Source organism: Trachypithecus francoisi, unplaced genomic scaffold (assembly GCF_009764315.1).
Source record: "Trachypithecus francoisi isolate TF-2019V2 unplaced genomic scaffold, Tfra_2.0 Lachesis_group12, whole genome shotgun sequence".
In the NCBI taxonomy this organism is placed as follows: Eukaryota; Metazoa; Chordata; class Mammalia; order Primates; family Cercopithecidae; genus Trachypithecus; species Trachypithecus francoisi.
The window spans coordinates 20740787-20768436 of NW_022681457.1; the positions used below are offsets into that span (position 1 = coordinate 20740787).

The 27650-nt window shown below is 41.6% G+C and overlaps 1 long non-coding RNA gene across 1 annotated transcript in view; it reads right to left on the reverse strand.

Moving 5' to 3' along the window:
- LOC117091987 overlaps positions 1-22159 on the reverse strand; it is a 73052-nt gene extending 50893 nt beyond the window's left edge. Inside the window, exon 1 of the long non-coding RNA XR_004440592.1 lies at positions 21614-22159. This is a non-coding gene — a long non-coding RNA (uncharacterized LOC117091987). The remainder of the gene's footprint in view (positions 1-21613) is intronic.
- Positions 22160-27650: the final 5491 nt, after the last annotated feature.

A 27650-nucleotide genomic window follows, 5' to 3' on the forward strand; every position in this document is an offset into this window, starting at 1 on the left:
CCTTCTGTTGTACTTTTGAGGTCATATCCAAAAAATCATTGCCAAATCCAATGTCATGAACAATTTCCCTTATGTTTTCTTCTAAAAGTTTTATATTTTTAACTCTTTTGTTGAGGTCTTTGATCAATTTTAAGTTTGAATATGGTGTAAGGTAAGGGTCCAGCTTCATATTTTTGAATGCGGATAATCAGTTTTCCCAATACTGTTTGTTGAACAGATTGCCTTTTCCCCCATTGACTGGTCATGACACCCTTGTTGAAAATCACTGGACCATATATGCAACGGTGTACTTGTGGGTTCTCTATTCTATTCCATTTGTCTATGTCTATCTTTATACCTTTATACCAGTACATCACTGTTTTCTGTGTGTGCTTTTTGTTTGTTCATTTTTTTAAGAGACGAGGTCTCGCTCTGTTGCCCAAGCTAGAGTGCAGTGGCGTGATCATAGCTCACTGCTGCCTTGAACTACTGGGTGATCCTTTTGACTCAACCACCCTAGTTGCTGGGACTACAGGCATGAGTCACCACCCCTGGACTCACTGTTTTGATTACAATAGTTTGCCATAAGTTTTGAAATCAGGAAGTCAAGGCCTCCAACTTTGTCCTTCTTTTTCAAGATTATTTTGACTAGCTGGGTTCCTCAAAGTATCAGACACATTTTAGAACAGATTTTTAGGAAAAATATCCAAAAAATTTCTGAAAAATGTCATTGAGATTTTGATATAAATTGCATTTAATCCATAGATTGCTTTGAGTAGTGTCAACGTCTTAATAGTAAGTCTTCCAATCCATCACCACAGGCTGTCTTTCCATTTACTTGTGTCTTCTTCAGTTTCTTTCAACAATGTTTTATAGTTTTCAGTGTGTAAGTCGTTTGTTTCCTTGGTCAAGTTCATTTCTATTTTATTATTTTTGTGATGCTACTACAAATAGAATTGTTTCTTAATTTCTTTTTCATATTACCTATGTTGAGTTTATAGAAATGCAACTGATTTTTTGTGCATTAATTTTGTATCTGGCAACTTTTCTGATTTATTAGTTCTAGCAGTTTGTTGTGGAATTCAAAGTTTTCGCTAAATCAGATCGTACCTCATCCACTAACAGATACAATTTTAATTCATCCTCTCCAACTTGGATACCTTTTATTTGTTTTTCTTGCCTAATTGCTCTGGACAGAAATTCTACTACTGTGTTAAATAGAAGTAGCAAAAGCATCTTTCTTATTCCTAATCTCAGAGGAAAAGCTTCCAGTTTGTCACCACTGAGTATGAGGTTAGGTGTGAGTTTTTCATGTATGGCCTTAATTACATTGAGGTATTTTTTTCTATTCCTAGTTTTATAGTGTGATTTACATTTACAAAAATACTTTAGCTGTCACATAGAGAATGGACTGGGTAGAGATGAGCTGATAGTAGGGAGACCTTTTAGAAGCTGTTGTAATAGTTTAAGCAAAAGATGATGTAGTTACCAATTAGGATAGTATTAGAAAGAAATGGAGAGGAGGAAATAGTTATGAGAAACTTTTAGGAAGTAAGGTTAGCAGAATGTAGTGACTAATTGGATATGCTAGAAGGTAAGGTTCAAGGATGCTTTCCAGGTTTCTGACTTGGGAAACTACAGAGGGGTTGTTTTATGAGGAATGATGATGAGTTAGTTAAGGATGAAGCACTCGGGGACAAGCAATTAGAAGAATCATGAACTTAAAAAGAAAGGCATGGGCTAGGGATGGAAATTTTTGAAATATTTCCACCCAGGTAGTGGTCAAAACCATGTGTAGGGATGGGTTGAGCAAGAGTTACAAAAACAAATGCCTGGAGGGGCCAAACAGGCAACAACCATAGTGGATGGTGGCTCATGCAATACACCAAGGGAGCTTAGGACCTGGGGCAAATGAGTTTGCAGGCCCTGACCAGTGCAATCAGCCAAGGAAAGCAGACTTCTGGTTTCTGTCCTGCCCCCATCCCATTCCATTTTCCTCCCTTAAGAACATAGAAGGAGGCCGGGTGCAGTGGCTCATGCATGTAACCCCAGCACTTTGAGAGGCCAAGGTGGGTGGATCACCTGAGGTCAGGAGTTCAAGACCAGCCTGACCAATATGGAGAAACTCCGTCTCTACTAAAAAATACAAAAATAGCCAGGTGTGGTGGCGCATGCCTGTAATCCCAGCTACTTAGGAGGCTGAGGCAGGAGAATCACTTGAACCCAAGAGGCAGAGGTTGTGGTAAGCTGAGATTGTGCCATTGCTCTCCAGCCTGGGCAACAAGACCAAAACTCTGTCTCAAAAAAAGAAAAATAAAATGAAGAACATAGAGGATAGGTTCCATCATCTTAATGGAATTTCAGGGAACGTGTCAGACCACTGGAGAGATAATTTGAGTCAAGAGAGGCCTCCCTCCCCTCAGCACATTTGACATCATCACAGAGGCAGACGTGGCTCCAGTTTTAATTGGCTCTGTTCTTCGCTGTGTTCCTTAGCAGCATTGCTCAGAGCAGTGACCGCCAGGAGCTAAAGTTGAGGAGCCTGCGGGGCCTTAATAGGGAGAGCCAAGAGATCTCGAGGCCAAGGCCAGCAGGCCTGGCTCCTGTTTCAGGGCCTGGAAGCTTAGTCCTTCAAAACATCAACATATTAATGACCTGCTGAAGGCTTGGCTTTTCATGCTTGGGACATTTAGAAAGAAAAGGTTTTTTTTGTCTTTGTTTTTAATACATAAATAACACAATCTGACTTTTTAGCACAGCAGAGAGGTCTGAGCAGCCAGAATAGGAAGACCCCCCACAGGGGTGAATTTCTGAAGCCAGTTCTTGCACGAGCCTGAAGCTCCAGGGGGACTCAGGCCTGAGCAGCCAGAGGTCAGCATCTCTGTTTCCATTTTTTCCTATAAATGGCAGTCCAACTAGGGCAGGGGAGCAAGGCAATTGGCCTGGGTTGTTGGAGCTGTTTGTTTGATCTGCTGGATTGGACAAACTTAGCATGTCTGCGATTTTGCCCTTTCGATGGCTATATGGACCAGGCAGGAGATTTTAGGAGGCCCTTTCTGGTGGCAGAAACAATCAGCTCTGTTAAGCAACCAGCAAGCAAACACACTCATTCTTCAAAGCCTGGCTCAGATGTCATCTTCTGCATTCAAACCTTTTCTATTTCATTCCTTTAGGACCCCATAACATTTACTTGTGTTATGTGCCTCACTGGGCCTCGCTTTGAGCTTCTCAAAGGCAAGAAGAGTCTGATTCTAATTCTACATGTGTGTACTTTAGGATCAAGCTAGGTGCCTCATACACACCCAGTGTTTAAATGAAATAATGCATGGCTTAACATTTTATTAATGTAGTGTTCCTTCCTTCACACTGCCAACTTCCTGTGGCTCCTATGTAATCTTACAGCTATTGTATTAGTTTCCTAGAGATGCCATGACAAAGTACCACAAACAAGATTGGCTTAAAGAACAGGAACGTATTGTCTATAGTCCTGGAGATGAGAAGTCCAAAGTCAAGGTGTCCATGGGGCTGATTCCTTCTGAGGGCTATGAGGGAGCATCTGTTCCAGGCCTCCCTCCTAACTTCTGGTGGTTTGCTGGCAACCTTTGGCATTCCTTGGCTTGTTGATGCATCTTTCCAATCTCTGCCTTCCTTCATGTTCATGTGGCATTGTCCCTGTGTGCATGTCTAAATTTTCCCTTTTAATAAGGACAACAGTCATATTGGATCAGGGCCAACCCTATTCCATTATGACCTCATCTTAACTCATTACATCTGCACTGACCCTATTTCCAAATAAAGTCACATCATAAGGTACTGGAGGTTAGGTCTTCAAATTCTAAATTTGGAGAGGACACACACCTACTCATAACCATCGTGTTTTACACTTAGCAATTTTCAAAGAGTTGTCCACTCTCACAGCCTTCTTGAGGTTATTAAGGATTACATCCTATTCTCATGAGGTTGAGGTATCTCAGAGGGAGCTCTGCTCTAAAAGGACAAGTGACTCCTATTTCTTTGCCTCAGTTTTCTCATCTACAAATCACAAAGGTAGAGTAAATAATTCCTTGAGCCTCTCTTAGATCTGAGATCCTTGGATTTTTTTCTGGAAATCAGTAACCCCAAGGCCTGCTGTCTTTTCTAGGAGTTCTCTCATCTCTAACTAGCAGCAACCTGACCATTAGAATACCTTGCTGTTTCTTTTGCTAATCTGTTTTATGTCTAAAACTTATATCCTATCCCTTTCTTGGCCTCCTCACTCTGGAGTTCTCATTGCCCAAGATTTCACAACTTAGTTAATAAAAGTACACTTGTTGGCGTTGTCATCGATCAATGGTATTTCTCATTTTTTATTCAGTAATTTGGACAATCTCACACAGTTTGTCAGTTTACGATTTTTGCTGTGTATATGCAGAGGTGCACTCATAATTTAATTTTGAAAAACCTTGAAGAAGATGTTATCCAAACGGACAAAAGGGACTTCATAGTTGTAAAAATAATGATCTAGCCTTCTCTGACTCTCTGCTGTTTTAAAGAACTACTAGGTGTGGCATCTGTCCAGTATTTGTGTGGCCTAAACCCATTTTATTCACCCCTATGAACCACTTCTTTTCTTTATGCATGTTTCATTAAGGCACATTGTATATATCTGTGTGTTTCTCTGTGCATATTAATATTGTCAAAAGACAAAATTACAACAAATCTAGAGATCCTAACTGACTTTTGTTTGTTTCCAGAATTAGGCAACACCTCATTCTACAAAGCAGTTTCAGTGTTCCCATAAGCCAAGCAGAAGATGGTTTTATAAACAGAAAGGGGCCAAGGAAAGCAGAAACAGAAAACAGAAAGCAGATTGGTTGTTTCAAAGTTACTTTCCTTATAAAGGTCAAAGCAGAGGGAACTTCATTATCATGCCAGCTAAAACTAGCTTATTTGAGGATTTGGCTATTCTTTCTCACTCTGTTGATTTATCAGAAAGTCAGATAAACAATTTTGTCTAGCTTGGTGATGTGGAACTTTAACATGAATGATTCCATTTTGGTTTGGTCTTTTGGACCTGGTACAGGAGCTCAGTCCAAACCAATGGCCTCCTATAAATTTTATTTAAAATTATCCATTTCTCCCTTTATGCTTTTGTTTTTGACATACTGTACTCCTGACAAATGGCCTTTCTCCATCATCTGCTAAGACTCAGCTAAAATACTACCATCTCATGAAGCTCCCTCTTACTTCCCCAAGCAACAGAACTTACGCCATTGACTGAACGCCATTGTACTGTATCTGTACTTTTCTCTGGCACTTACTCACTTTGTACAAGCACACTCAGCTTCACTACTTTTCAGCTCTAACTCTGAGTAAGTCAGTTAAACCCTCAAGCCTCAGTTTATTCATCTGCATGATGGGAACCATAATACCAACATCTAGAGTAGTTATGAGAATTAAGACAATAAATGTGAATGTCCTAGAACACAACAGATTCTCAATACATATTAGTTCCCTCTCTCATCCCCTGTGTCAGGGTTTGTGTATTTGCTCATTTCTGCATCCCCCATCACCCTCTAGAATACACCTGGCATTTTTCTGCATGCTTAATTCAAGATGGATACATGAATGGATGGAAGGTAAATTACATGGCCTATGAGAAAAATTGCTAATACGTTGGGCTAATACTTTTATCCAAACGATAACGGAGTTGAGTCTTCATCGGTGAAAATCCTAATCTAATCAGTAAGTAAATGAAAGTACTTTATGGCCTCTACTTACAGTCCCCAACCCCCAACACCACCACACACATGTATTTTGTTTTTTCATTCACTGCTGCCCAGATACTCAGCTGCCTCTTGGATGCTTTATTCAAGTCTGCCTTTCTCTCTGGACTTAACTTATTCTCTATATTTCCTCTTCTTTCTCTCTCCATGTCTATCACAATTTACCTGTTTCCTGTGCTAATCACTTATAGCTCCAATTATCACAAAGAAAGGTCTTTATTTGGTGTTAAGAAGGGCTTAATGATGTGGTAGCCAGCCTCCAAAAGGACTCCTAATAAGTGTCACTTTCTGGAGTTTATGCCCTTCTATAGAGCCCTCCCATATTGAATAAGGATTACTTTATGGCTAATAAAATACTGAGAAAATGACAGTGTGTGATGTCAAGGCAGTGTCATAAAATACATTGCTGCTTTCACCTTGGGCTCTTGGATTGCTCCCACTGGGGGAAGACAGCCACCATATTGTAAGGACGTTCAAGCAACCCTGTAGATAGATTAATACACAGAAAAATTAAGGCCTCCTGCCAGCAGCCAGTACCAACTTGCCAGTCATATGAGAGAACCACCATGGAAGTGGATCCTCTAGGCCCAGGCAACCCTTCAGATGACTATAGCTCAGTCCAACACCAAATTCAATCTTATTAGAGACTTCAAGCTTAAAACATCAGCCAAGCCACTCCCAGATTCCTGAGCTACAGAAACTGAGAAATAATAAATATGTATTTTTGTTTAAGGCCACTGTGTTTAGAGGGGATTTGTGGCATAGCAATAAATAACTAATATATTGGGTTACCCTGATGCTACTGGGTCCAAATAGTAAAATTCCTGGATTCCAGGAAGTATAGGTCCAGTGAGGGAGAGACTGGGAGCAGATGGAAGCCTCTCGTGTCCCTATGAGTTAAAAGTAGGAGATCCTTCAACCACTTGGTAAAACTGCATGGCAGTATCCACAGAAGGTAAACATGTACAAATCCTAACGTTCAGAAATTCCACTTGCAGGTATGTACCCAGTGGAAATGGGTTCACCAGAGACACATGCAAGAATGTTTGTTAACAGTATTATTGATAATAGCCAAAACCCAGGAACAACCCAGATGTCCATCAACAGTAGAATGGATAAACACATTGTAGTGTATTCATGAAAACACTGTATAGCATTTAAAAGAAGCAAGCAAGCTATAACTACAAAAAATAATACGGATAAATGTCTCAAATAGTGCGTAGAGTGAAAAAGCAAGCCAGTTATAAAGAATATCTATTTGTGATTCTACTTGTACAAAATACAAAACGGCAAAATTAGTCTATAATGTAAAATACCAATTGTATTTAGGGGACATAGTGAAAGGGGTTTCCAGGCACTAGGAATCTTCTTTTTTTTTTTTTTTTCTTTTAACTGCTAATAGCCTGGACAGATTCTCATTTGAAAAAAATCAGTAAGCTATACACTTAGGATTTGTGTACTTTTCTGTATGGATTTTATACTTCAATAAACAATTTAGTTTAAAAATCTTACCAAGTTTTAAAAAGAAATAGGTATACCTGAGAGCAGCAAATGTTTCAAAAGGATCTTGCTTTATACTGAGGAAGGAAGTAGGGGATGAAAAATTCTTAGTTTACTATTAACTTGCTTGGGCCTCACTTGCCTAATAATAATAATAATAATAATAAAATAAGTTAATATGTATTGTGTACCAACTATACTCAAAGCATTATGTCCAGCAAATAAGTACGGTATTTTATCTAAGATCAAAACAATTTTTCAAACCAGATAATATCATACTCATTTTACAAATGTGGAAGCTGAAGTCAAGAGAAATTGAATAACTTTCCCAGAGTTACCACATGTACCAATGTCATAGGCTACACTTGAACCCCTATCTCTGGTTCCTAAGACTTCATTGTTTTCAACAATTTCATTATTATGCTAAAAAGAGGGAGGGTAAAGAATGTTTTACATTCCGTAAGTACATGATTAAGAGCTATGCATATTAAACCTATATGTTCATGTGTGTATATGTATATATTATGTATGTATGTACATACCTGCTTATAGGTATGTGGGTGTATGTGAGTGTTTACATAGTAAATCATATAAACTAGGCTCTGCCGGCCCAGTGCCAAGATCTACAGGGAAACAAAAAAATATAAAGATTTGCTGGAATGGCTTGAAATATTTGACTTTTGGCGTTGTGTAATTCAAACATCTGAATAAACTCTCTCTCTGCTTTTCACCCAGATATTTACTCAGTACAGATAAGTAGCTCCGGCTCAGTGATCCAGTGGGTGAACTGATCAGCATTCCTTCCTGTAATGCTTTCCTTGCTTCTGCTATTTCTGCTCCTCAACTTAGAATAATAAAACTACCAAATGGAAGCTGGGCACATGGTCCCCCAACTGGAGACTCCATTTTTCATCTTTCCTTGCAGTGTGGGGATGTGATGTAGGATAAACGATGCCTGAAACCTCCAGGTCACCCTCTTTCAAGACAAAGTCCCTTATGCTGAACTTGCACTTTTTCTCCCTGCAGGCTGGAAATGGAATACGACTGTAACCCAACCTCAACCAGAGATGAAGCCAACACTGTAGGAATGGTGCAGAAACAAGTTGAAAGTCACCTGGGGTGCCTTGTGGAGCAGAGCCACCCCACTCACCTGACTACATTCCTCTGGACTATTAGGTAAGTAAGAAATAAAGTTCTGTTTCACATAAGTCCAGTGTAGGGATCCCTGGTACACTTACCCCGTACCCTACCTAATGCTTGTGGCTTTACAGGGCGGGCGTTAATTCACACCAACACATGAACAAGCACTTTGGGCAAGAACTCAGTCCTCAACAGCTGATTGAGTTCCCAAGTGAGAGACTGCTCTGCAGGAAGCAGCCTCAGAAGGACTGATAACGTCCCCGTCATAACTTACAATGGTCTCATACCCCCCTCCTTCTTTAGAGTAAAAATTAAGTATATATTCATTTTGTCTAAGCAACTAGGTCTTGAACAAGTTTCTTGCTTATGTGAGTAAGGGACATGAAACAAAGCTTGCATCACTCCTGGTCTCCCCGAACAAGGAACTCCGTGGCAGCGTGAGGCTACATGAAGGGAATCCTGAGAGTGATGCCCTTCCCCACTGTCAGACAGTCTCAACAATACCAATGTAAAATAATACAGGAATTTAAGTGACCTTACTTTAAATCGGCCTAGCTCTCTCTCCCTTGCCAACTTTGGATTTAAGTTGGAATAACCAGGCAGCCTTATGCCTGTAGCCCACATTTTGCCCATTGAAGTCATATTTTTATATAATTTCCTAGCCTACAGCACACTTACATTCTCATTGTTGCCTTAGGACAAACCTATGAGGTAAGTATTTTTCTTGTTCCCATTTTTTTACAGACGGAGAAACTAAGTCTTAGAAAGGTCAAGCAGCTTGCCCCTGGTAACACAGTAAATATGTGAGATCATTCACATCAAATACTCAATATCTTGCCTGGCCCTTCTGAAGTGTTTGATAGCATGTTAGTTACTGTTATGAGTAGTAGGAAGGGATGTAAATGGAAGTCCCCTGGACTTAAATCCACTATTCCACTTGGCCTCTGTCCTGACTGTTGCTTTCGCTCCCGTACCTGAGTCTGCCTTGGTAACCCACCCAGTAATTATGATGGCCTCCCTTACATGGTACTCTTCCTGTGCCAGGAACTGTTCTACTTGCTTTCCAATTATTAACTTACATCCATGCCCTCCAGCCAAAGACCACCAGGAACACGACTGTAGTTGGACAAAATTGAGCTTATTGATGTGTTGCAATGTGGGAGAAATCACGTCAGGATTCGTGGGGTGCCTCAGTAGAGGGTATTAGAAAGGACTTACATGATGTGAGCTTGAGTTAGGTGATAATGGAGAGTTTACGGAAGTGGGGGTTTGCTCTGTATTGGGTGCTGCCAGGAAATGGAGATGATCCTATGATTGAGTATTTTAATTAATCTTATCTAGAGGGAGAGAAGACTAGAAGGAGGCCTAAGAGGTCCTTAGTAAAGAAGCAGCAATCACTCATATTAGTTGGGAGAGGCAGATTATTTGGTATTTTCGTGGTTTGCACAGTGACCCCATTTTTTGTCTATGCTTGGCAAAAAATTATAAAATAGTCTTATTAAAAATTTTGTCTCACTTGTGAGATTATTCATGTTCCGTGGGAGAACACCTCAACCTAGCCGTGAGTGCCAGGCCAGCACCTAACACGGAGGCCTAGCTTCCAGTGCTGGGCCTGTTCATAGTGCTATGAGAAGTCAGGGACTGCTTTTCTCTTTCTCGTTTATTTAATCTCTATAACACATTTATGGGTTCAAGTCTATTAATATCTCCATTAGATAGATGAGTAACATGAGACATAGAGGACTTAAGTAACTTTCCAAGGTCACATAGCTAAAAAACTGAGAAGCTCAGGTTGGAACCCGGGTGATGTGACCTCAGAAATGTTCTCTCTTAACCGCTATGATACCCCACCTCTCCAGTTACCCCAAGAGGGGCCCTGCTTGATTCTTCCTTGGCCTTATTCTATCTGTAAGCCTTTATCATCTGCGGTGGGGCACACCTGCCTATTGTGGCCCATAATGCTGTTGAACCTCTGGCTTGCTTGGGTACACACATAGCTGGATTCCAAGATCCACAGTGGGCCAGGCTTATCGTCTGGAAAATAGCTGAAATTCCTGACACTGACAGCCTGCCTGTAGCTTTCATTCCTTCCCATCCCAAACTCTCTGCAAACCTACTCCACCCGCTGTGTTGGATACCCCCACCACCACCCCTCATTACTCCCCAGTGACCTCCCCACCCTGGTGAATGAGACTTCTTTCTGGAGGGGTTGAACTTTGGGCCTGCCTGGCCCCAGCTGCTTGTTATGACATCCTAAAAGAATCTGACTAAGGCCCCCGGGGTGTATACTAGACACTGCCTGCAAACTTGGAGGCAGTGTGGCCTAGAGGATGAGCTAGCTGAGTTCCCACTCAATAGATAGTTACTCAGCAAGTTACTTAACCTCTCTGAGGTTCACCAGCTGCAAAACAAAGGGCAATGGTGTTCATCTTATAGTGTTGGTGGAAGGGTCAGATGAGACAATGTATATTTGTGTGTAAAGGCATATTTGGGGAAGGTCTCCTACACACCAATGCTGTATATGCAGTATTTTTTTTTTTTTGAGGGGGTGGGAAATGACAAAGGGATTAAGTTTCACATCTGTGTTGATATGGAACAGAGAATGAGCAAGGGAGGGCAAAACAGATATAAACTGTGCTATGCAGGAGAAGTCCTCTGTAAATATTAATCTTTTCCTCTTCCTATAAGATAGAAGTAGTATCCGATTAGGGGCTACATCCTAGTGATGATGAGTGTAGACACTGGAGTCAGACTTCTATGTTCAAATCCTTATCCCATCCAGTGCTAGCTGTGTGACCTCAGGTAAGTTACTTAATCTCTCTGGGCTTTTTTCTCTTCGCATACGAAGCAGGAATAACACCGTGCTTTGCACAAATGTTGTGAGCATGCAGAGAGCTGACTTCTGTGGAATGGTTGAACCATGACAGGCTCTCAGTCAATGTGGGTTTCCTTCTTTACCCCCCTACCCTGCTAGGGTGTTCACATTTTAAAAGAGGCTGAAGGGAAAAGGGCAGCCTAACTCCTAGGTGTGAAGTGTTAACACAGCAATTTCACGCTGCAGGGGACTCAAGGAAGGCAGCTACTGCCTGACCATATCACAGTGTAATCACTTATTGTGAGCAGTACAGTGTGGGGCCAAGCCCTGTCAACATGGGATCACTGGGGAGTTTCAGTCTCTGAAAGACCTAGGAATGCGAGATATTGAATGTCATGGAAAGGGTTTTGGAGTTAACATCAGAATATCTGCATTCTTGATATGGTGCCACCATTTTGTAGCATTGAGCAAGTCACTCAACCTCCGTCGTTTTCTTCTCTCCCTTCTCAATAGCAGAAAGAAGTTTCTATAACTCAGAAGTAAGGCATTTTACTTTTATTTAGTCCTTACAATAGCCCTCTCCAGTATGTAATATCATTAACCCTATTTTACAGATGAGAAAACCCAGGCTTACAGAGCTTGAGGGACTTGCCCAAAGACACACAGCTAATGAGCAGCTGGGCTTTGAACCTAGGCCGTCAGACTCTAGTGCCTGTGACTTTACCATGAGTCCAAGCAGCATATTAAGGTTTCCATGTCCTAATCCAAGCCTTGGAGAATACTTGCCCCCTGTTTTCTCCCAGGTAGTTCTAAAATGAGATAGGCCAATAGATATAACCATGATGCACTTTGTTAACTGTGAAATGTATTGCCGAGACGTGATGCTGTCCTGCTCACTGTGGCTATGAAGGGCAGCATTAGCACAGAAGCCCATAGCATGGATATTTTAGTAGGGCAGATTTCAGCTGTAAGCGAAGATGATCTTGCCATAGTAAGACCATCTTGAGTGAGCTGGGCTGTCCTCACCTCCCCCAGCAAAGGAAAGCAGCAGGGGGATTCACTGATCATGTACACAGGACCTGAAGTTCTTAGACCCTGAAGCTCCTAGCACAGGGCTGGAATCAGGCTAGGCGCCCTGTTCAGTGAGGTCCCCTCCTCTTCCTCTCGTTGGATGCTCTCCAGCCACTTCACATTTCCACTTCACATTCAGTAAATTCTGATGTCTCTTTGAGGTTACCAGAGCCTGACTTGACCTGAATGTAGTTTAGCCAACTTTATCACAGCTCAGTGGCTGGGGTAGATATGTAGAGAGAACATTTTTCCTGAACTCTGGCTCAGACTCCTTCAACATCTGTTGAAAACAAGGGAGTTTACCACACAGCCCTCTCACAACCAAGTACTCAAGTAATGCTTGGCTCCCCAGAGTGACTTTTCTGAAGAAAAATACCAGTTTTCAATTTTTCTTCACCTCTGACCATCTTCCTGGGAGAAGGACCCCTGAGGCCAACCATGGAGAAAGAGTCTTTGGTGTCTCCCCTGCTGTTTGTTGTTCTGATAACCTGGGCCAAAGCATGCAGAACGGCTACTCAATGCACCCCAGTGTGACCTCCACCCTGTAGGAGTGGGGGATGGAGGAGGGACTGGGGTACGGATGATTAACAAGAGAGCAGAGGCTCTTCGTGACCTTCTCTGTCACAGCCTTGCTCTGAGAGGGTAGGAGAGCCCTGTTTTCCCAGGAAATGGTATATGGGTCATGATGGGGGAAGGGGGATGCCATGATTGCCACCAGGACTTTCCCAACCTTTTAAGATCTGTAGCCCTACAACCCAAAGTGTGGTCCACAGACCAGCAGCAGCACCATCACCTATGTGCTTGAGATCATTTGGAATGCAGAATCCCAGGCCCACAGCAAGTAATGGAATCACAATCTGCACCTGGTCAAGACCCTCAGCAATGCTTGGGCACACTCAAGTTTAAGAAGCACTGATCTAGACAAGATTGACTCAAAGCTCCCAACTGTGTTCCATGGAAGTTCAAAGCCCTAAAGTGGGTTCCATGGAAGTCCAGATCCCTCCCCCAAATGTCTGTGAACTTCCGGGGGGCTTGCAGTCTTGTATTTACCTCTGGAAACAACTGCGTCCCTGCATCTCCCTGCATGGGACAGTGTATAGCTTATGTTGTCCTCCCCTGTTCACTTGCTCTGGCTATTCCATGTCAACCTGGATGGGAAACTAACCTTTTCTTCAGTTACCACCAAAAACTAACTCATACAGCACATTTATGTATAGGAGATTTTCCTAAAATGTGCTAAGAAGGAAGAGTGAAACAAAATATGCACTTTAACCACTTTATATTGAACACTAAATACCTCTGTTCTTTGACCACAAAACAATAGACAAATTTCACTGGCCCCTTCACCCCAGATAATCCCTACCCTACCCCACCTCCCTGGATCATCTCTGTCCACCTTTCCTTTTTGGCCCCTCTCCGTTCTTCTTTCCCTGACTCCTTCAGGAGCAAAACTCCCCACGTTTCCTCATACAGGGCAGTAATGAAATCTTTTCTATTGTCTTTACGACATGCTCTCAGGGTCCCCCTTCTGTCCTCCTTGCCTCAAAAAGACAACGCCTCACACCCATGCTCTTAGAGGCATGATTCACAGGGGTCAAGAGGTGGAAGCAGTTGTCCATTGACAATGAATGAACAAACAAAATGAGGTCTGTATACAGAATGGAGTATTATTCAGCTCTAAAAAGGAAGGAAATTCCGATACATCCTACAGCATGAATGAACCTTGAGGACACTATGCTAAGCAAAATAAGCCAGACACAAAAGGACAAATATTATAGGATTCTACTTATATGAGGTACCTGGAGTGGTCAAATCCATAGAGACAGAAAGTAGAATGGTGGTTTCCCAGGGACGTGGGGTGAAGAGAATGGGGAGTTAGTGTTTAATTGGTACTGATTTTCAGTTTTGCAAGGTGAGGAAGTTCTGGAGATTGGTTGCACAACAATGTGAATATATTAAACACTACTGAACTGTATACTTAGAAGTGGGAAAGATGGTAAATTTTATATTATGTGGGTTTTGTTTACCACAATTTCAAATGAAAATTTTTTAAAAACTTTGGGCAAGGAGCTTATCCTTTTGAGTCTTAGTTTTCCTCACTTCTACCTTGGAGATAAATGTTTCTATTCTCTAACTATACCTCACAAGGCTGTTTTCAAGCTCACATGAAGTGATATTGAAAGAAAAGAAAAAAAAAGATTTCTTTCTCAAGAACAAGTCCAGTGCTGGAGGTGAAGATAGCTCACTTTTCTTTATGCTTATGTGGCTTCCATTTCCCCTGCTCATTCTTCCCAGGCTCTCCCCACACTTCTCTTCCTCTGCCACCACTTTAATGTTGCTGAGTCAATGTTTATTCCCTCCCTCTTTTATGCCGCTATTCTCTTTGGGATTTCAGTGAATCTCAAAGCTTCAAGTACCATCTATGGCCAGATGAACAACCATCTATAACTCTTGCCCAGATCTCTTTCCTAAAATTCAAACTAATACATCCTACTGAATTTATCCCCATGCCCCTCAACTCAGCATGCTCAACATTGAACTCAGATGTGTTATTTTCCAAAGGTTCATTTCTCTCTTGTGTTGTTGTCAGAGGCAGCAACAGGTTGTTCATGGCTCTACTCCATGTATCTTCTTCATTCCAAGACCCAGGTTGAAGGAACAGCCCATATTTAGGACATGCTATTATTGTGGAAAAGAAAAAAAAAGACATGGCTGAACCTTGCAAATGGTTCTTAATGTTTCTGCTTGTACTTGGCCTAAATCATTCCCATTTAGGTACCATTGGCTAAAACAAGTCATATATCCAAGTCTGGTGTCAGTAATATGGAGAAGTACATTCCTGCTCCAGAGAAACACTGAAAGTCACAGGGCCAAGGTTAGAATGCAAACTTCTCTTACCAGGAGGGAGTAAAGAATAATATCCAATAACTGCAGACACACTGCCTGTGTGTGAAGCTAGCTCCATCTGCAGAACGGCCACAGTTAGAAGAGTACCCAGATCTCCTCCAGCAGGAACTTGAGGAGGTGCTGACCTCCTGAAAGGAAGAAACTGAAGGCTCGTGGGAAAAGTGCTGATCTCACGGGAGAAGAATATTTGAAAGAGAATCCTGCCTCAGCCACTCCAACATTTGAAACAGCTTAGGAAAATCACTTCATGTTCTGGGCCTCCTCTGGAGTGTCTTTCACTTGCCTATGGCCTTCCTACAAGAATCTACAGGAGTGAGTTCCCAGCAGCAATGTTAGTACATTGTGACCCCACTTCTTGACAGTGTTTGACTGGATTAGGTGAAGGCTCTTGACCCAAGCTGGTCCAACCAGAGGTCCATCTGTGGCAATGCAGAATCCAAAAAGAGAAGTACAAATTCAATCTACCCTGTGGTTGGCATAATAACGTATGAACTTGGGAGCCTGCCGTTCCTCCAACTGTTTGCACTGATTAGCTGAGAAAGCCAGTCTGCAGAGAAAAACCAACTAAAACTAAGTAGAGAAAAGGGGAAAGAAGGGGAAAGGCCACATTGCCTGAGTTTGCTATGGCTTTCTTCATCGCACTTGTTGTCATTTCAGGGCTCTTCCCTGTAACCCATTCATGAACTTCAGTTTAATAAGTCATACTTGCATCTCAGGATGAATTTCTCTATTTAATTTATACTAGTGTAAGTTGGTTTCTGTTGCTTGCAACCAAAGGAACTTGGAGCAATTCACATTCACCCTTCTGAGCATTAGCTTGTTCACCTGAAAAATTACGATAGTGATGCTGAGTCACAGGATTGTTGAAAGGATCAAATGGATGTGGGAAATGCCGTAAAATGGAGTATGATTATAGGAGACAGATACCATGGATGGAACAAAATGACTGACAGAGAAATTTTGCTCTGAACTTTTTAAATGCTGATTAGAAAAATAATGATAGAAACTAACCAGTAATTTATCAGAATATACCAGACACTGTTTTAAGTATTTCATTCATGTTAACTTATTTAATATTCACATGAAGTTCATTTTCCATAGGTTTTGTTCTTACCTTCCATTATGCAGTTGAGGAAACTAAAATGTAAAGGTTTAATAATAAGATGTAAAAAAAAATTAACTGGGCATAGTGGCATCTGCCTGTATACTCAGTTACTCAGGAGGCTGAGGCAGGAGAATCGCTTGAACCTGGGAAGTGGAGGTTGCAGTGAGCCGAGATTGCACTGCTACACTCCAGCCTGGGCAACATAGTGAGACTCCATCTCAAAAAAATAAAAATAATAAGATGTAAGAGGGACCTAAAAGCCAAGGTCACATAATACTAAGTGGCAAAGTAATATTCTTGGCATTTATATCTATTTTCTCATCAGTAAAATTGCACAGATAATAGATTTTCCTGGATGGTGCTTTGAGAATTAACTAAGATGTCTTAATGATATATATGGCCCATAATAAGAGATAATTAAATAATCACTTTCATAAGAATACTCATCGTAAATCTGTTTCCTTGTTGCATTGCAAATGAAGAAAATAAGACATGAAATTATGAAGAGATAAATTTCAAATAAATAAAAGGCAATTATGTTTATATAGCAGGAGATGGACTCTTAAAGCCAATTAACCCAAGTGAGGAATAGGCTTGAAAATCTGTAGTACTTACCACGAAACATGGCCTAAGGCAACCTCAGACTAACAGCTCTCTGGCTTACTCTTTCTAGGACAATCAATACACCAAACTCTGCAGCACCTGTTGTCAATACAATCTATTTTTTCTTTTATTCTCAGCCTTGAAAATGGTATGTCTCCACTGAATATAAAGTAGAGGGAGACAAAGACACTGAGAATTACTATATACTACTATATCTTGGAGGTTCTATGGGCATGATGTCATGTTACAAATGAAAAATGGAAGCTCTAAAAGGTAAAGGAACATGGCTTCAGTCTAATAACCAATCAATGGAAGAGTTGGATTTCAAATAGAAGTCTTCACAACCCCAAAGTCTCAGCTTTCCTACCCCCATACCTTGCGATTCCTTGTTATGCACCTTAGCTGCTTACCAAGTTATCTAATGTCAATAATTTGAAACAACCATAAACATTTATTATCTCACAGTTGCTGTGAATCAGAAATTCAAGAGCAGCTTAGCCAGGTGGTTCTGGCTCAGGGTTTGTCATGAGATGACAGCTGAGATATCAGTCGGGTCTACAGTCATGAGAAGGCTTGACTGGGGCTGGAGGATCTGCTTCCAATTGATATGGCTGGCAATTTGGTGCTGGTTGTAGGAAGGAGGCCTTGGTTCCTCTCCATGTAGGCTTCTCCACAGATTGCTTGTTTCCTCACAGCATGGAGGCTGACTTCCCCCAGAGCAAGCAACTGAAGAGAAAGAGTGCCAGGTGGAAGCTATCCTTTTTATGACCTAACCTCAGAAGTCACATAGCATCATTTTCACCACATTTTATTAATTAGAAATAAATCTCTAAGTCTGACCCACATTCATGGGAGGGAAGCTAGGTTTTGCCTTTTAAAAGGAGGAGAATTATGGACTTGATTTAAGACCACCACACTTAGCAACATGAGAATGAACTGGCAACTCTGGTATGAGTTACCTATCTTCTGCTTTAAAGGAGTCAGAGGCTTCCAATATGTGTCAGGTTAAAGATCAAAATCCTCAGCATGGCCAACAAGGTCATGCATGCTCTGCCCCTTGCATGCTCCCAGCCATAAACCAGGTCTTTCCTCACTTTCTATCACACACTTGGACTGCTTTTATTTATCCTAAAACACCACGCTCTTCCCTGCCTGAAGGCCTCTGCAGAGATGTTTGCTTTGCCCTCTGTGTCCTCTCTTGACTTCCTTTTGCCTTGTTAACGTTCACACATCCTTTACATCCTGTCAGAAGCTTTCATAAATCTTTGGATTGTTCTAATAACATTTTTTCACATACAGTTAGGTGTAGGTGTGATCATTTGACCCATCTGTTTTTTTCTACCAGTTTTTAGTCTGTATTAAGATTGCATCTATTTTTTACTCACTGTTATATCCCCAGCATTTTGAATAGTGCTGAGCACATAATGTGTGTTCAATCAACTAAAAATGTGTTGAATGAATGAATGCCTAGATAGCATTCTTCTCATAGTTGGAGGTGTGCAAACACAAATGGTCCCATCTCTTTACAAGTGTGTTTCAGGGAAGATTTTAGCATCCAATCGGGGTTGACTGGATGACTTTTAAGGTTCCTTTACTTCAGTAGAGTATTTGAAATTCTGTTAGTCTGTGATCCTCTCGTCTCCACTCACTGGCCAGCAAACTCCACCTCCTTGGCTGACTCACCTGTGGCCCAGCTCTTCCCGCTCCAAAGACACACCCTGTCATGGGGTAGCGTATCTTAGGCTTAGGATAGGGTCATGTCAAGCACAATGAAAGGCTGTTTTGGAAGCCTCTGGGAACAGCTGCCTGGTGCTCTGAGGGGGCTCAAGTGATTGGGTCCTCTGTGACTCCTTTAAGAAGCTTTATAAGGTTAAGGTTTGTTCTAAAAATAAGCCCACAAGGCTTTTTTAAAAGCTTCTAAAACCATATGTCCATAACAGCCATATTTTGAAGGGCCAGTGAGCCTTTAAAACCTTCAAAACCCACTACTTGGCCTGCCTCCCATAGTAGAGAAAGTTCAATATGTGGTATATTTAAAAACAGACCTGCTTTTAAGTCTTCCAGAATCTGCACCTGAAACATTCTGCTCCTACCAAAGTGGTTCAAGGTGGAGATCAGCATATATGAGGCTTGTTACCCCAGAGGCCACATTCATCCCACAATAAACAATGACCCTAAATAGCCACAGAACTGCAATTAGTTGCCTACAGAGAGATTAGTTCAAGTCATTCTTTCCTGTTGTCTCTCTTCTCCCATAGATCTCTTCATGCTTAGCATGTTGTGGACAATTCCATTAAGTGCATATGCACACATACACACACACACACACACGCACATACACGAACCATGGTGTGTCCAAGAAAAATGTCCACCCAGATGGAGTGCTTATCTGATGGTCAGTAGCAAATAGGATGGAGCATTCATGTGTTAAATTACTTTCTCCCTTTCTTTCTTCTTTCCCTTCCTCCCTCTCTTCCTTCTTTCCTTCCTTCATTTCTTCCTTCCTTTTTCTCTCTCTTTCTTTTATTTACTTCTTTCTTTCCCTTTCATTTTTTGACTAATATAAGAGCCAATCATGTGCCACATATTGAAAATCTATGTTTTGATGGGAAGGCAGGGATTAGAAGTTAGTGGGGAGCAGTAGAAAGGATATCTTGATTAATCAGAAATGCATCCTCCCCAAAGACATGTTATGATTTGTAGAGGGTTGGAGAGGGGTGGGGATGTGGTACACCATATTCCAGGCTCCTTGAATACTTCAAATCTCAATAAGGAAGTTTTTACATAGATAAGAAAACTGAGACCCAGAAAAGTTAACAGTATTGTGGATGATCCCCCAGGTCTATTCGCCTCTGTGTATACATGTCTTGCTGCTTCCCTAGCAGAAGAAATCTAGCCATTTATAAACAGCTTACCTACAGTGGGGACAGGGCTCAGTGTTAAGAGAGGTATCAGTGTGACATGATATGGGTGTGCAGAGAAAAGCAAAATCCCTTCCAGCTAAGAGGACCAGGGAAGGTCCTAATATAGCTCACTGGGGCCATGGTAAGGTGGCTTCTCTCTTCCCTAAACCAGAGAGTTCACCTCAGTCTTCTTTCTGTGCAAGCGAAATATCTCCAGTTTCTTAACAAACATCAAAAGTCAGCCTGGGCACAGTGACCCGTGCCTGTAATCCCAGCACTTTGGGAGGCCAAGGCGGGAGGATCACTTAAGGTCAGGAGTTGGAAACCAGCCTGGCCAAGATAGCAAAACTCTGTCTCTATTAATAATACAAAAAATAGCTCAATGTGGTGGCAGGTGCCTGTAAGCCCAGCTACTCGAGAGGTTGAGGCAGGAGAACCTCTTGAATCCTGAAGGCAGAGGTTGCAGTGAGCTGAGATCATGCCACTTCATTCCAACCTGGATGACAGAGCAAGACTCCATCAAAAAAAAAAAAGCCACCCAGGAAAGATGATTGCCTACTTACTTCCACTCAGTTAAAGCATCATGAGAGGGAAGGTACAAATACTTCTTCTATGACATTTTGACAGATGCTCACTCAGCTTGTGCTCACATCCCCAGTGACAGGGACCCTACTACCTCATAAGGTAAGACAGTTATGGGAAATTTAGACTATTACTGACTTATTCTCTCTGTCAAGCCACAATCTGTCTCCCTGTGTTTCCACCCACTGGTTATATATTCTGCAGTTGGAACATCAAACTGGTTGACTCCTATGATCATAATAGCCCTACGATACATGAAGACACTTTTCACTTGCTCCCTGGATGCTTCTCTTCACCAAACTAGACATCCCTAATTCATCCTGGTATCAAGAGGTAGTATGATGAGGTAGAAAGTACATTGATTCCAGAAATGGACTTAATATTAGAGGTATGAATCTTGGCTTTGCTACTTAAGAATTATAGATCTTTGGGCAATTTATTTCACCTCATGAAGCTTTAGTTTCCTTATCTGCGAAACAGAGATAATAATATCTATCATAGAGGGCTACTGCAGATATAAATTGAAATAATCTATGTGAAACTATTATCAGAATGCCTGGAGTAAAGGAAGCATATAGAAGATGTTACCTAGTGTCAGAGGGAAATCCTGAGAATTGAAGTATTTCTTCCCTGTTTGGGTGCAGAAAACAATGAGCGGATAACTCATTTTAAAGAATCATGGCACTGAACAGATTCTTGGGAACCTACGGCAGTTGTGTATGGACTGAAAGTCTCAGGTGCATTCTGAATTAGCCCCAAGAGCAGAGATTCTCAAACTTTAGCATCCACCATAATCTCTTGGAGGACTTGTTAAACCAGAGTGCTGGGCCCACCCTCAGAGTTTCTGATTCAGTGAGTCTGGGGTGGGACCTGAGAATCTGCATTTCTCACAGTTCCGCAGATAAAGCTGATGCTGCTGGTCCAGAGACCACACTTTGAGAGCCACTGTCCTCGAGCTTAAGAGGAGATATGTAACAAGTTCACAATAATTTTCCTGAGCACTGTGCATGGGCATTTTGTATCCTATCTCAACCAGTCCCCTAAACAGCCCTTCAATGGACCTATATAATCACTTCCTCTTTAGCAAAGAAGAAATTAACATTGGAGGTTCATTAACTTGCCCTTTTGACACAGTCAGTAGTGGAGCTGAGGTTGAAATCCAACACTGACTGCCTCAAAATCTGTTCTCCGAATGCCCACTTAGCAAAGGAGTAAATTGAGGCACAGAGAGGTTAGATCTTACCTAGGTCACATATGTAATAGGTAGTTGAATTAGTTTTTAATCCAGGTCTGTCTGACTTCAAAATCCAAGCCCTGAACACAAGCTTCTGTATGATGAAGAGTATGATGAAAGCCATATTCATTCCAGCTTGGAGCCTTGACGTGTACCCTGGTACATGATTTTCATTTTGTCCTTTCCTTTTTGCTTGACTTCTTTAGGTAATTGACTTCTTTCTTCAGGTACTTGATGGGGCAAACCTGGTCTTCCTGGGGTTCGAATGACCACAGAAGGAGAATAACTTAGAACAAGCAGTTCTTCATTCTTCCTCAGCTGGTGTTTTTCCTTCAGAGTCTGGAAAGAAATTTGGCCTCTGCACACTTTAAATTGGACCATCAATTACTTGTGCTTTGAATATGCAGAGCTCATTAGGGCTGTGTTGGCCGCAGGAGAGCACCTGGACAGAGAAAAGTAAACTTGCCTCAGCTATTTCAATCTGTGCCTCCCCTCCGGAGTGGAGCCCAGACTCAGGTTGCTAGGCAGTAATGCAACCAATTATTTCTGTCCTCAGTTACTAGGTCATAAATCCTGCCCTGGCACGGAGTCCCTGATTTCTTATGGAAGAAGGTTTAGTTTTAGGAATGACTCTACCTTCTCACTATGGGGTTATACAGCCATGCGGTGGTTAGGACTCTTGGACTTGAAGTCAGAGTGTTGCTGAGACCTCATTATGGCCCTGTCAATAACCAGCTGCATGTAACCATCACATTCTCATTCTATTCCTCAGCTATAAAATGGGGCCAAGTACCTCCCAAGTTTTGTTTAAGTGACACTTGTTTGAGAAAAGAGGTTAGTCATCTGTAAGAGACAACTGAAGATATTTGGGTTATGTGGAGTCTCTGGTTTTGTTTTCTAAAGGGAAAGTGCATATAGGATCCCATGCTCTTTTCTGCTCTGGGGCCTTTGCACTTACCTTACCCAGAATGTTCTTCCTTCAGCCCTTTGCTTACCTGAATTATTCACACTCTTCTCTTAATCCTTCAAATATCACCTTTTCAAAGATGCCTTCCCCAGTATCCTATCCAAAGCTTCCTTTCCTCTCTGTGTCCCAGTTAACTCTCTAAAACACCACCTTCTTTCTATCCTTTTCAACATAAAACACAATCTGTGCTTACCTTGTTTATTTCTTTGATTGCATGATTGTTATCTAATGATTTCATGTGCTACCAGGTTAAATTGTTTATATGCGACCTTCTCAATGAGCATTTGCCTGCCCCCTGCGTGAACTGCACTCTCCTGAGATTGAAAGGCTCTCTCTTTAAAAGATGTCTTGTAACTGCTTATCTGGGCAATTCAGGTTTTTCAAACTGAACAACCAAAACAAAATGCAGAAGAAAATTGAGTGCTCAGGGTGACACCTGATTTAAAGTGCTTGTAACCTAGCTTTATTGTTTTTATTCATGGTCATTACCTGTTATAAATTTGATCTATTGTTTTAAAAATAAATAGCAGCGAAAACAAAATGAAAAAAGATAATCCTTGCTTTGAAGGAACTCAGTCTAAGAGGAGAGATACACAAAGTAGCAGACAATCACAGGGCAACTTGGTAAGTTTGCTAACAAGCGTAGCAAAACTACATAGAGACTTTCAGGGTGAAGAAGCATGGAAAAAAATAGCATGAGCAAAGACAAAGGTGAGAAACGGCATGGCATGGTCAGAGACTTATAAGTAGCTCAGTGTCTGCTCAGTGTAGTGGAGGGAAATGGAAAGGAATGTGTTTCAAAAGGTCATCAGGAGAAGATGAACAAATACCTCTGGGCCTCACCTCTCCATCGTGACTTTGGGTTATGGCTGTTTGCTTACTTGTCTGTAGTCCAGATTCCAGTTTCTGAGTCTGCAGTACCAAGAAGAGTGCCTGCCCAGAATCAATACTTGGTTATTTGTAGAATGAGTTTCGAACAAAAGAGCCAGTTCTCAGGGTTTAGGGGACAGGTGCAATGAAGGCAGCAGGTGGCAGAGATATCTGCATAGTTGGCAACAGGGACAACTATGCTTTGAAGAGACAAAAGGAGTTTGCACTTTGATTGATATGTAAATACTTCACAAGACTTGGCCCAGCAATTCGGCCAAAATGGCATTGAAATGTAGAAGAATAATCCTAGCTTTACAGGTCATAATCAAATATCATTAAAATCTGGTAGATAACACACAATAAAGGAAAGTTAGAGCTATTATTTTGTAATTCCCCCCAAATGTTATTATTATATATATCAGCATCTAGGTTCAGTTGTCTACCACAATTTAATGGCTTTACTAATAAACAACTAAATGAACAAAAGGATCTTTTTGTAATGAAGGTTAAAAATTCAGCATTTGGAATCAAATAGATTTCTGAATATAGTTTTGCCACCTTCCATGTGACTTTAGACAAGCTAACTTTTTTGACTGTCAGGTGTTCTTTCTATAAAATGGGCTGAAAATACAAATTTTATTGTGGTAATTAAGTGATGTATGTTTCTATTATCTGCTGCTGCCTATCAAACCACTCTAACATTTAGTGGCATTTAGTGGCTGAAAACAACAACAAATGATTAGCTCTCACAGTTTTGTGGGTTGGCTGAGCTCAGCCAGGCAGCACTTGCTTAGAGTCTCTCAGGTAGTCACAGTCAGATGTTGGCTGGGGATGAAGTCATCCGAAAGCTTGACTGAGCTACATGTCCAAGATGGTGCACTCATGTGACTGGCAGTTGGTGCCGGCTGGGAGCTCAGCGAGGCCTACCAATTGGGGCACTTAAACGTGGCCGTTCTATGTGTCATGGATTGGATCGCCCAAAGCACTAGGGCTGAGCTCCAAGGAACAGTATTACAAAGACCCACACAAAAGCTTCATCTTCTTGTGAGCTTGCCCTGGCTCACGGGCCATTATTTCTCCCGTGTTCTGGTGGTCAGGTAAGTCACTGAAGCCAGCCCAGAGTCAAAGGGAAGATTTAAGTGAACTTTACCTCTTGATGTAGGAATTGGGAGCAGTCATCTGTGGGTACTACCAACCACAAAAGCACATGGCATACCATATACACAATGAGTATCAGTTCACTCTGCCCAATTTTTACTTTAACTCATTGCTTTTAAAAAACCTTCAAATATATATTTTTAGAAAGTTCAAGCTGAGCAAAATTGGACTCTAAAGATGGTCTAAGAGAGTCTTCTCTTATTCTACAGATGAGAAAACTGGAGCCCAAAGGAAGGAAATACTGAACCCATAGGCTCTGTCATTCGACTGCATCCCAGGGCTTCAACATAATATATTCTTAGTAAGTATTTGGTCATGAAACAAAGAGTTCTGCAGTTTCTTTGCTGTTTTAAAGTATTGCCACATATCCTGCTGAAAGGCAAAGTGAGAGAATGGAAAGTTCCCAGATTTTGAAATGAATAGATTTGAGTTAGAATTCTAGTTCTTTTTACTTCATGATTTTAGGCAAGTTGGTTAACTTCACTCAGCCTCAATTTTTCTAACTCTAAGGAAAGTCTAATAAAACATAGGTTACCAGGACACCATGAGTGCTGAGGTCAAATAGCTGATACTAAACAAATGCTCAGTTTTGGCAGCCTTTTTTTTTTTTTTTTTAAGTTTCACAAAAGCCCTGTGAGGTGGGCACTGGAGTCCCACTTTACAGATTGGAAAACTAAGCTTTAGAAAGAGTGGGTGGTTTGCTTTGTATCACACAGCTAGCAAATGGCAGCTCTAAGATTTGAAATTCAGCTTTGATTCAACTGGGGAAATACCTTCCTACCCGTCACCCCAAGACTCACTGCCCACACACCCACCGTCACAGTCTCTTTAAGAAGCAGAACAGAGATCCTGGGTAGCGACAATTTGCTAAGCAAATTCATATTCAGGAATTTTTCCCATGAAGGGAAAGCAAATTTCTAAATATTATAGTCTGCTCAATAATCTAACACTTTAGAATTTTTAGTTTCCACGTTTCTTTGATCTTCAATAGCACATGAGATAGGAAAGGCAAAGATTATCATGACTATTATATAGATGAGAAAATTGAGGCTTAGTTTTAGCAAAAGGACTATGGCTATATGACTATGCTGGGGAGACAGTGCTGATCATACTCTTTGCCGTTGGATACATAGGAAATGAAAAATTAAAGGGAGCACAGAAGATTTTGACTATAATCCTTTCATCCTCATTAAACTGGTATCATAACTACCTTTGGTAAGCCGTCTGTGAACCTCGTTGAAAACTATGACAACCCTAGAGGGAAGGACATAAACAGTGGGTAATTAGAACAAGAGTGAGGCAGAAACCATAGGGGAAGGAAAAGGAAACTAGCTACTCAATGGACAGGCTCTGGCCAACCCCCAAAGGAGCTGCCCCCCTTAACCCACTGCACAGGGAAGGATTACTCCCTGGTCCCCCACCCACCCACTCACCCACCCCTTTTAATTGCTGATCATACTCTTCATGCAGATGTTGACATCTGCCCCTAAACTCAACAAGGAGCCAGTCATTGGGAAGAAGGCTACTCCCATCTGTGCATGGCACAGGCTTCAGAAAGGTTATTTGGAAATACGTGCTCTAGATCCCATGAGAGACTGACCTGAGAGGAAAAGTATTTTTTGTTGTTGTTGCTGGTTGTTTTTTGGGTTGCTTTCCTCCCCATCTACCACCACTTCCCCTACTACCAAGAAAATGCACTTGAGAGTCTCCCTTTTCCCACCCTTTTTCCTCAAAGCAAAATCAGCAATTTCAACAGATTTCCATTTTCAAAAGGTGAAAAAGGAGAATGATGGCCAGGCGAGTTCTCTGGCCAGGGAGAAGCCCCGCTGGTATATGCCATTTTCCTGCACTTCCCCTAGGCAGCCAGATGAATAGGATTCAAGGACCAGCCTACCCCTTTCCAAGCTGTTTGCCTTGGACAAATGATTTATTGCCTCTGAACTTCACTTTACTCACCTGTAAAATGAGGAGACTCTCCAGAAGAATGAGAAGATTCTATGAGATGACTCCAGCAGATCCATTTCATAATATGCTCTCCATGTGAAGTTATTACAAGGAACTTGGCAGGCACGCTCCCCTTCACCTATGGGTTTTTTTTTTTTTTTCTTCCATGCAAGCTTCTACTCAGATATGCAGATGGAAGAAATGTATTGGTCCCAAAGACAATAATGTCTGTGAAACAGGATTCAAAGAGATGCAGGGAGGGGAGAATAAGCCTTTCAAAGTATAGCAAGTGGGCAGTCTTCAACTCCTTTTACTTCTTTTTAAAATTCCAGATTATAGTGGGGTAACCTCTCAGAAAGAACCCTGTCCTGGAATCCTAGAAAAGAGGCCCTGCTAGGAGCTGACCTTGGACAAATCACTCCATTCTTTGAACCTCACTGTTCAGGGGGCCGAGAACAGAGGGTCCCTAAGGAAGACTGTTGTATGAGAACAGTCTCCACTCTTGACCCAGGCAAACCTGGCTTCAAATCTCAACTCCTGTGACTGACTAGCTGTATGACCTGGACTTTTCTCAGTTTCCTCACCTATAAAGCAGGATTAATAAAAGGTACCTATCTAATATGACTGTTCTGAGAATAAAATGAAATAAACTACATAAGCGATTTGACAATGTGCTTGGTTTACAGTAGGTGTTTAATAAGAGGAAGTTGCTATATTATTAAAACTGTCATCATCATTATGGTTGTTGATGTCATCATCATCATTATTATTGTTGTCTATAACTGTTGGAATTTCAAAAGGTAAAGCACTACTCCTGAGTTTTTTGTGCTCTTTAAGTTGAGGTCAGTCTCAGCAAGGTGTGTTCTGAATGGCTACATTCTCCCCAGGGTCACACAACACCACCGGAGAGGGTGCGCATCCCATCTGGTGCACAACTTAAGAAGGGAAATCATGCCCTCCTGTATCCTTTCTCCAGAGTCTCCTGTTTTCCTCCTTGCCTTACCCTGCTGGCTCAGGTTTAAGAGCTGGAGCTGCTGTGCTATGGGCTTACACTGGTCAGGCAGCCAGGAGGAAGAGGAAACCAGGATAAACATGTTTTGCAAGACC